This window comes from Mirounga leonina, unplaced genomic scaffold, assembly GCF_011800145.1.
Source record: "Mirounga leonina isolate KUSES-001 unplaced genomic scaffold, KU_Mleo_1.0 Mir_507, whole genome shotgun sequence".
In the NCBI taxonomy this organism is placed as follows: Eukaryota; Metazoa; Chordata; class Mammalia; order Carnivora; family Phocidae; genus Mirounga; species Mirounga leonina.
In genome coordinates, this window is record NW_023270789.1 from 1,763,265 (window position 1) to 1,774,909 (window position 11,645).

The following is an 11,645-nucleotide window of genomic DNA, read 5'->3' on the forward strand; positions in this document are numbered from 1 at the left end:
TACAATCCAGTCTCCAGGTCATGAGAGTGCTCCCTAAAACACAGATGGTCTCCGCAGTGCCAACCAAATAAACCTCCACCTTCTTAACATGACAGTCGAGGTGCTTGGCTCTCCCCAGACTAACCACCTTTCTATCTTACAATGACGAATCAGTTGGGTGAGTTTTCCTTTTCAAACTGTATACCCTACCTCCCGGCCCCTCAGTCTCAATCTGACTTCCTAAAGGTTCTCGGCACACATCTCGTTCCACTCCACGCCATTGAGAAAGCCATCTTTGCCACCCGGAGTTCCCTCACCCCACATCTAGTCCAGCTCCGCTCACACCTCTCTCCAAAGCCAAAAGCCTCTCTACCATCCCCCTCTGATTGTACCTACCATTGCTAGCCATCACTTATTAAGTACTCTCTGTGATGTGCACTCTGCCAAATGTTTTACACCTGCAGTTTCACAAACAACCGTGAGTTAGGTGTGCCCATTCTTCAGATAAGGCAAATAAAGCTCAGAGGGGTTAAATAGAGCATGTAAGTTTGCCTAGCTACCAAAGACAGAGCATGGCACCCAACCCAAATCTAACAACAAAGCCCGACCTATAATAATATATTCTCTTTACTACCTCAGTCCCCTAAGACCTACCATTGTTTGTATATTATTTGAGAGTCATCACATTCTGCCTTGTGTTACAGCTGATTCTAAGTGAATTGGGTCTCATTTCTGGGGAGTAGTTTCTCCAGGGCAGCGATCCTAACAGGTAATTAGTGCTTAGCATTCCCTAGAATGCTTAAGTTTTGCATTTCAGTAAGTCCTTAGTGAATGTATAGAAAACCAAGATGAATATAGTTGTGTCTCACTGATGAATTTGTGCTATGAAATACACTCGTTATTATATGTCATGTTTCAATGACAGATATTGCAGATATATTTGCCCTTAAAATATAACAAAGCCAAAAGGCAAAGTCTGACACCAGAGTCAGCTTGCAAACGCTTGTTAGTCTTATCCCTCAACACCAGCATTATAAAAAGTCCCACTGGATTAGTGCTCAAAATGTCATGCATTTAAAGCACTTCAATAATTTTTTAAAAGAGGCTTTGGCTGTGATACCATATACATTATGATTAATAAATAGGAAAATAACTATATAAACAACATGTCAATATTATGTACTATAAAAACTGGAATGAAGTTTAACAAAATAAATTAGATTCTCTCTTCCAAATTAAGGACCCGTATCTCCTCTTCTGCAGATCCGATGTGCCTTTGAAGGTGCAAGATGATAGAATCCCAGGGCATCTGAGGGTTGTCTCATTCTCACCGTGGGCCCTTGCTCTGTTATCCTCCCAAGTACAATGCTTTGAAATGGTTTGAAATTTTGTATAGTGGTTTCTGAACCTTAAATGTTAAATTGCTTTTGTAGGAAAATGATTAAGCAGGTCTGTTAAAACAAACAAACAAACAAACAAACAGCTGTCTAAGTAAGGCAGTGAAAATGACATCAATACAAGGGTTTCTTTCAAAGAAAATACTGTTGGGGAGAAGAATGGGTTAACCCCGAGTCATTCTTCTCCCACCTCTTTTCTCAGCCTCCCAGATACCATACAGCTGTTGAAAAGTATCTGTCAACAAAACTATTACTGTCTTTCCTGGGATCAACACTCTGTCCTGGACCCTCAAGGTCAGCAGAGCCTCCTTCAGAGCAAGCAGAGGCAACAAGCAGAGAGCCCACGAGACCAGTGAAACTCCAAGGGACAGTGACAGGTGGAGGAGAGCCTTCCCCAATTGCTGCAAATTCTAGAGGGAAAGATAAGGCCAAGGGTGGAGGCTGCCCAACAAGATAAAGACATATTTCCTCACCCTAAAATCTCTCCTCTGGAACAGCCTAAGCGCTTCATCTTGCATTCTCCCTTCTTGCCTCACCTCATGTTTCCATTCATAGTTAGGAAAAATAGTTATGATGAGGAGTAAAAGACTAGGCTTAGTATAGTACAAATATCAGCTAGTGGTTAAAAAAAAACAAAAACAGTTATTGTATGTCTGACATGATGTTAAGGCCTCTGTGTAAATCACCTTTATGAACAAAACAAAAACCAAAACACCTGTGAGATAGATTCTGTCATTTTACAGATGAGGAAACCGGTTAGAAGAGCTTAAGCAACTCGCTCAAAGTTGTTGAACTAACAGACGGTGGAGTCAGAATTTGAGTCAAATTCTAATTCCTAAGTCCATACATTTAATCAGTATGCCTTCTGCCTTTCTTTAATTCTCTTCCACTGTAGGAAGAACGTCCTAGAGAGGCTCTGACATAGACAGCCCCATCTTCTTGGGTTTCTAATGTGGCAGATTTCTATTACCAGAAAATTGTGGTTGGGCGCCTGCATGGCTCAGTTGGTTAAGCAAGCGTCTGTCTTGGGCTCAGGTCATGATCCCAGGGTCCTGGGATTCAGCCCTGCATCAGGCTCCCTCTCCCTCTCCCCAGCCCCGCTCCCCTGCTCATGCTCTCTCTCTCTACCTCTATCTTAAAATCTTAAAAAAAAGGAAAGAAAGAAAGTTGTGGTCAAGAGAGGGCTTTCAAAGTCATAGCATGGCTTCTGGTGGGATTTAAATTATACAGTCTTTCTGGAAGGCAGTCTCTCAATATTCATCAAAATCCTGAAAAATGTGACACACTTTGACTTCACAATGTATCTAAATAAGATAAGTAAGGACACTGACAAAAATTTAAGTAGAGATATTCACCGATTCTGTTTAATAATGCCAAAAATTACTGGGAAACCCCCTTCTGTGAAAAATCAGGGTTTGTTTTAAATTATGAAATACACTGGAATCTTATAAATTCATTAAAAACAAAGTTATGGAAAAAATAGATTGACATGGAAATTCATTCATGATATAATGTGATTAAAATAGTTTTAATGTTACTAATATTACACTGTATGTTAACTAACTGGAATTTAAATATAAACTTGGAAAAAGTTTTAAAATATCATATAAATATTCTATTTAAATGTATATATGTATATTATACATTATATACTAAGCTAACAACAAAAATGGGGAGGGGTGTAGAAGTTATAGCTATAGAATCATAAAATCTCGTGGTTGGGAGGGGTTTAGTTCACAAGCGCCAGTCCCAACATCCCTGAGAGATAATACCCAGCATCTTTCTAGGGCTTCTACTGCCATGGAGCTCATTAACACATCCTCTGCCCAGTTTCAATGAATTTTTGTACAGCACATGTAGTTTACAAGACTTCTGTCCATCCAGCACAGACCCATGTCAACTTGCTTTAGTAGAAAAAGGAGGGGGCAAATTTGATCCTTAGAAAAGATTCAGTGCTAAGAAGCCATTTTCTTCCATAACTTTCTCCAGAGGGGAAAAATGTTACATAAATCCAACTAAGTAAAGCTTATAAACTTATAATTTGAACTGCTCCCAATCACCAGCACTAACAGCCCCAACATCTATAACCAGCATTGGAATCTGTAACTAATGCTGATAACTGCCTCCAAAAGGCTTTGTTTATATTAGTGGTACTTCTGGAAAATTCTACCAAGGAAAAGCAGGCTACCTGCGAGAAAAGGCAGGCAAAAATGAGAAACTTACTATAGTGTGTGGAAAACCAGGAACTGAACTAGTTCCTTGGGGTATGTTTGAATGTTCTTGAATTTTCTGACTTGTGATCTTGCCTTCCAATCTATGCATCACTGAGCTCTGTAGCAGAATGCTAGCCCAAGTCAAGAGGTTTTTCTGAAACTGGACATCCATGAGATGAGACAGTTGTTTAATTTGGAATAGTGAGTCTGCCATAGTGTGTGTGTGTGTGAGTGTGTGTGTGTGTGTGTGTGTGTGTGTGTAAAGGCCTGAGGATGGAAAGATACATCTGGGAGAAAAGAGATGGATGTGAGTGTTCAGAAAGAGTTGAAAGAATATATGTAAGGGCGCCTGGGTGGCTCAGATGGTTAAGCGTCTGCCTTAGGCTCAGGTCATGATCCCAGCGTCCTGGGATCGAGTCCCGCATCGGGCTCCTTGCTCCTTGGGAGCCTGCTTCTCCCTCTGCCTCTCTCTCTCTCTCTCTCTGTCTCTCATGAATAAATAAATAAAATCTTTAAAAAAAAAAAAAAAGAATATATGTAAAAGATCAACAACCTGAAGTAACAGCTGAACGGCCAGAAGTTCAATCTTGCTGCAGAGAGAAGCTAGTCAGCTAAACAAAGATCAGATCAGGAAAATTCTTTTAGGCCAAGCTCAATGTCTGGATTTTATGCTCAAGCAAGGAGAATTACTTGGCCAAACCATATAGCAGAGTGGTTAAGAACCCTGATTTTAAAATCAGTTCCTGGATTTGAAAATTATCTGTCATTACTTGAGCCATGGGAAATTACCAATACTCAATTGCTTTTGACCTTCACAAATGGCAATTTCATGTGGTTCAACCTAATACAAAATAGAAGAATTGGCTCTTAGCTCTGAAGTATTCCATGGAAGCCTGCTGAGGTCCCATTCATTACACCAGGAAATAAGAGAGAGCCCATCAGGAGTCTGGCCAAGGACAGGACGGGTTTGCTGACTCCCGTCAGAAGATGATACCTGCCTTAGCTGGCTGCACAGGACAGGCCATGCCCAGGGAAGGCACTGATCTTCAGCTTCCACTCGGTGTCCTCAAGCCCACCTCCCCTGTTGTGCCTGTCTGCTGCTTCTTTTCCCGGTTTTGGTCAGAAAACGTCTAACTCCCAGGGCCTGCTGCTGATGTCGTCATCCCTCAGTTATCTGACCCAGCTAGAGGAATTTCTGGCAAACAAGGCCCAGTGCACATGCAGGCCTCTCTTTTCCTTTCTCTTGCTCATTCGCTCCCTTTCTTTGGCTCAAGAATCTGCCTCCTCTGGTAAGGCAGGGATGAGTTTCTGAATTGTGTTTATTTGTTGGCGCTTTGGTGTGAAAGCACTCCCCGTCAACTGCATATTAATCTTGTCAGCAGTCTGTATCTGTTTTCCTCTGCCTCCCTCCCCTGGCCTAATTTATGGCTTTCCTTCCTCTTGCTTCCCATTGTCACAGTGACCTGGGCGGGCTGTCTTGTGGGGACACAGGCCTCAGGCTGGAGTGAGACCTGTCCTTCTAAAATGAGCTGAAAAGTGATGCAAAAATCCTGCAATTTGTGTGGCGAGGATAAATTTAGACCAGGTCTTCCCTCATGTATTGATGTCCCAACACATGCTACGTGCTATGCTCAGTGCTATCAGCAAATAGAAGGTCCCTGTCTTCTGGCGGGAAGGCACATGGGACAACAGGCAGACAATGTGCCCAGCATGTGTACTTTAGTTGCTGAGCCAGACTCAAATTCAGATGATGAGGGTTTAAATCCCAGTTCAGACACTTTGCAATTTTGTGACTATTTGTCCATTTGTTATGAACATATTCATTATCCTCTAAACCCCATTTTTCTCACCTCCAAAATCAGTGAACTCGTATCTACTGCACAGAGGAGTTATGTGAATTAGGTAATAGAATGTACCTTAGCTCTTGTCATAACGTGTGGCCAATACTAAGCGTTCGACTTAGGAGTGCATCTTTATGTATTATTATTAAAAAGGAGAAGGTAGAGAGAGAAGGAGGAAGGAAGGAAATTCATGAAATGGTGCACTTGCAAACTTGGAAAGAGACCTTAATAACATTGTTTTTGAAGCTCTGCCAATTAACCTTGAGTCTTATGCTAATATTGGGTTTCTTTATAATTAGATCCATAGCAACAGGCTGTGTGTTTGAAATCTTGAGAAAACCTGAAGTTGGGCCACCTCATCCTGACACTGGCCCAGGAATTAGACTAAGTAGGCTCAAACATTTAGTGTGTCTAAATCTCAGGTGCTGTCTTTGAAGACTGTTTATCCTGAACTGGAATTTCTTGATAATGTTAAGTAGCTAAAACGAGCTGTCATAAGCTAAATCTGATTCCATGCCCGAATCTTTGCTGCTCCTATCACCAAGGTCAAGCCGGGACTATTTTTCTAGTCCTCTCCCATGACAGAGGTCATAGTCACAGCCCTGAATTAGACTCAGCCTAACATGCTCTGAGTGGTTTTACTGCAGCAAAAAAAAAGTAGCTTAATGTGTTACAGAATAAAATCTCACCATGCAATCTCTCAGTGGGCCCTAAGCCCCTTCCAGAAAACTGGTGTTCCATTCCCCCCCAAGTAGCCATTCCAGCAGAGATTTATGATTCCTCTGTGGAATTTCTCTTTATTTCAGTGTTTATGTGAAATTCTTAGAGGCCATAGGAATTCTGGTATTCCTTCAATTCTGTTACTTCTTAATTTAAAAAGTTAAAAACAAACCCAATAGATCCTTTGCTGCACTCATATATGAGTTGGACAGATGGAATGAGACCGACAGCTGAGCTTTGCATAGCATGCCTCCCTCTCAGGCCTTTTATGGACCGTCCCTCTTGCTTTTCACACTCTCCACTCCCACCTGGCTAATGTTACCTCATCCATCAAGTCTCAGCTTTGATATATTTTGGTTGGGGAAGACTTCACTGTACCCTTGAGCACCCCTGCTTTCCCGCATCAGAGCACCAATCACACTATGTCTTAGTTCCTGTTTGTCTCCTTCCCCCAGGGATAGCAGACACCATGCTTGTCATATTCATTATTTACTGCCGCTCCCTAGGATGGTGCCTGGCTTTCAGTGTATATTTACTGGAAAAAGGAAGAGAGAGGAAGAAGGATGCAGTCTTACTGGATACACAGTGACCTGGCCCAGATAAAAACAAAGTCAACGACTTCTTCAGGGCCTGGTATGCTGATACCAAGTGCTGGCCTATGTGTCAGAGAGGCACGTGAACCAAAGTGTCTGAGCATGGCCTCCACTAGACATGAAGTGAGGAATGTTTGAAGTTTGTTTGTTGTATCTTTAGCATTAATCTTAGGTTGCTCCTAACTTACATAGGAGCTTTTCTGTCATCCTGAGACTAGAAGTATCATTTTAAATTCTAGCCAAAATTTTAGCCTCAAAAAATTATCATTATTTTTTCAATTAATTTCCACTTGTGGTTAAGACTAACTTTTGACAAAGACAAGAACTAAGAGATAATATATTTGGATGTTGTTGGAGAGAGATATTTGAGAAATAAACCAGTGCCAGGAAATAGGTGCAATTAAGAAACACTCAAACTCACTCTCTCTCTCTCACATGTGTGCACATGCATGCACACACACACAGTGGCAAATGAGAAGTTGAAAGGTATCAATCACAGGCAGGACAGAGGAGGACATCTAGTTTCAAGCTTACTAATTTTATGCCTCTTGGCCAGTGATTGGATTGCACTGTGTCTCAATTCCGTCATCTATAAAATTGGGATAATAATGCCTATCTGATAGGATTGTTGAGAAGATTAAAAATAATATCCGTAAAGCACCTCACACGTAGTAGTCACTCAATAAAAGACAAGACGGTGATGATATCTCTGATACTCACAAGGGAGGAGCAGAGAAAACACCACGTTCCCTGGCAAAGCAAACCCCTTGCAGCCTAGAGGGAAATCCTGGGCTGGACACGAAGTCAATGAAAGCCCCAGATTCCTGGGACAGTATCGTGCAAGCACCACGGAGACATCTGATTACTTGACTTAGCATTGATTTACGGAACTTGCAGGCTGTCCAGAACCCGAGGGCTATCTCCAGTCCAGGCATACCTGGCTGAGAGCGTTGGTGAAGTTTCTTTGTACAGTGACATTTCAGAAAGCAAATCAGCTCTGCATGCTCCTTATTGAGTAGTAATTCAAACATTCCCAGTTCCAGCCAGATACTTTGTTCTGCTCCATTTTGTCAACCTGTGTGTTTAAAACTGGTAGCTTCTCTTATCACACCTAGCCAAGGACACAGCAACAGATCCTCCACTCTAAGCATTGTTGGTCCACCCAAGTCCTTGAGCCATGAACACAGCCTCTGCCTGTTCTCCTGTCCGCTGAGGTCTCTAGAGTCTGTGCATAGGTACACCCTGTTTCTGAGATCTGTCCTCCCAATTTCTGATTCCCTCCAAAAGGGATGTGCCAGGCTCAGTTGCTTTTCATCTATCCTGCTGCCTATCTGTTTATATAAATATTCACAAAGCTGAATATAAATGCATGTATAAATTTGAGTCCTACTTTTTTTTTTTATTTCATGTAGGAAGTATCTGGCATCTTTAACATTTTTTGGCATTTTTTTTATTTTTATGGCAGTATAATATTGCATCCCATGAAGGATCAAAATCTCCATGTTTCTCACTGATGAATATCTAAGTTGCTTTCCTTTCTTTTTTTCCTCTAATATATTTAACAAAATGATAACTTTAAGCCAGGAAAGGGTAAAAGAGGAAAGCACATGAGGACCTCCGTGTAGTCTCTGAGGGGCTTATCTCTGGCCAAAGCTTTGGCTTTCACTTGTTCCCAGCTTTCACAGACTATCCCCTAAAACAGCGTGTTCCCTGGATGTCTGTTCATAGAAAACAGATATAAGGACTGGAAAGAAGACTGTCATTGTGCAGCATTTCTTTCTGCTTGGAGAGTCTGTTGAGAAAAGCAAAGGAAGCCTCTCTCATCTCAATTTTCCAAGTGAAAGCACTAAGACCTTTCACCAATGACTGCAATACTCACCCCAAATTCTAATCAGGTCAGGCTCTTTATATATGTTGAACATACCATTCCTATTCCTACCTCTCTGTACCTTAGCTTATGCTCTTCTTCTCTGTCTGGAATACCTCTCCCTCTACTCCCTACTTTTCCATTCTTTAGGTTCCAACTTGCTTTCTATGCAACTCCGTGAATATGTTTCTACTGCTAGTCCTCACCAAAATCTTGACTCTTTGAACTCTTATTAAAAGCAGAAAATCCAAATTTTGTATTCAGTTGTCCTCTGTAATCTTCATATAGGATCGTCTTACCTCTCTAGCTGGGTCAAAGCACCTTAAGATAAAGAAGCTTACCTTAACATTTTTATAAACCCCACAGCTACTGTGGTATGATACAAATGGGAATTTGATAGGTTGTGAAGACTGATGATGTGTGAGACCAAGGATCTGTTAATCCAAGGACATACAAATTGGAGACCATTTCTCTGGAAGTAAGGAGACCAGAAGGAAGAAGAGAGACAGGAGCTCTGTAAGGCTCTGCAGGTAGGGGAGACATGGGAGGGGTCAGTAAGTGAACAGACAGGAGCTGTTAGAGAGATTTGATAGGAGGTAGCAGGAAACTGAGGAAAATACACCAAGTATTTCCATGGCCATGGCCAATAGCCTCCTATCAGGATGTTAGACCCTGGACACCTGGAAGATAAGAGCAGCATATGGGCAGGCTAAGACTGAATTGAGAAACTGTCCAAGAAGTGCCCTGGCTTACTTGGGGGTAGTCACTCAACAGAAGCTTTTACACTAGATGTTAGGGACACCTTTTCCTTATTTAATGATAAAAGAGAAAATTGCTAAAGCAAGTTCTAGTACCCCCTTCATTCCCAGCCAGAATTTAACCCAAGTATGGAGCAAGATCTCATCTACAGATAAATCTAAGTAGGAAAACTTATATTTAGAGAATTTTCATGGAAGGGAGGCAGGCAAGCCCATTATTGCTATTCATGAGCTAGGTACTCAATAAACGCATGGAGCACTGGGTGTTATATGCAAACAATGAATCATGGAACACTACATCAAAAACTAATGATGTAATGTATGGTGATTAACATAATAATAAAAAAATAAAAATAACAACAAAAATAAATAATTGCTTCCTAATTAGCAAATAAAAAGAAATTTTGGTGTTTTTTTGTTATTCCTTTTTTTTCTTTTTATTTATTTATTTTTGTTACAGTTGTAGTTGTTTACATTATGATGAGAACTATTTCCCTAGAGCCTTGAAATCATAACAGGGACAGTTAAGAAAGGAGGCAAGAATGGAGTAGTGGAAAGGATGATAAAAGAAAAATTCTTAAGTAGACCTAAAACCAATGCTCTAGTTATCTTCCTGCTGGGACCCTACACAGCCACAGCAAATAAGGAGTTGCATATGGACAGGAATATGGCAGGCTAGTTTTTGAGATCTGCCAAGAGATTCTCACCTTCTGAATAAGGACCCTAAAATAATGTTGGTGTTAACTTGCTAGATCTGAGATAGTAATGTCAAGCTCTTGTCCCCCAGCCCAGTGTTTCTAAGCTGACCACAGAGTCTCTGTAGAGAACAAGAGAACTGTGAAATAAACACAGATGTGTAAGCACCAAACAGGAAAGGATTTCTCAAAGAAGAAAACTGATTGGACAAAAACTCAGATCAAGTCTCCAATGTCCTAAATTTACCTCCCTGTTACAAGAACCGAGAGTCATTTGATGAAATGAAGAGATCCAAACAATTAAAATAATTAAATAAATAAGTGAAGCAAGCTTGAGTCAGCTGGTGTGATTTGCTGCCACTGGGGAAGTCCAAGTCAAACACTGTATTAGAGTTTGAAAACAACGGGGTCATTTAAAGACCATTCCTTGCATTCCTCTCAGGTCAGAAGAGGATAAAGATCAGAGTATTTGGGGCTGAAGTTTCAGAACATGATGTGATTACGATGGTGTTCACCCTGTCATGTACAGCCTTCCCAGCTGGCATTGGGCATTATGAAATTCCCTGCCCCAGACATGTGGAACCTTCGCCACATGGGAGATTGGTGGGGACACCCCCACAGCTTGACCTATTACTCTGTGTTCTCATAAAATCAGGATGGGGTTCAATAGGCCCCTTCGCATAAGCAGAAGGAAAGCCCCACCCAGCTGCCACAGAAGCTGCAAGGTACTGAATGAGGCAAAACACAAGTTCTGATGTATGGTTTAGAATAGCCTCCTAGCAAATTCTGTAAACAAATTAGGAGTATTTCTGGTCTCAATCTCTCTCTCTCTGTTGGGAGCAGTAAAGGGAGACAATAAAAAAAAAAATTAAGCCTGCTAATCCTACCCAGAACTACCCAAGACTACTTTGGTCTGGGGACACACATGCTCAGCCTTCAGAGATGCATATGGGTGCATTTTGTTAATCCCCATCACTACATGTCAGGGATAACTGATCTATGACTAAAAATAGTGTGAGGACAGCAATACCAGCTATGTGGGTATTGCTGTCAGTTGAATAGCAACTGAGGACACAGTGGAAAACTTGACAGCATCACAGGAGAACCTTCCTGGCCCAAGGCCACCGGCTCAAGGGCAAGAGCCCTGGGTTCATCTGCTGGGGCAGCTTGATTGACAGGCTCACCTCCAAAGAGTGAGTTTCAATGGCTGCAATCCTCTCATATTATTGAGCGCCTTCTGAGCATAAAACAAAGTGTTAGGAGCAGGGGATACAATGATATAAGGCATGGTTCTTCTCTGGAAAAAGCTTACAACTGCATGCTATTTAAGAAGAATATGTAAAGTAAAACAAAACCAATTCTGCTTCACTTCACTGACTTCAGCTTGAAACTGTCTCCAGCACCCACACTAACAGAGAAAGAAACTGAACTGTAAGAGAAGTTCAAGGCCTAGTGAGATTCTCTGGGTGGGAGGAAGAAGGAGAGAAGCAGAAAGAGGCCTTAAGGTCACGTTTACCAATTTATTCAAATTGGTTACATGTAGTTAGTACCGAATATTATTAGTAATGCTTTCTGTATCCTA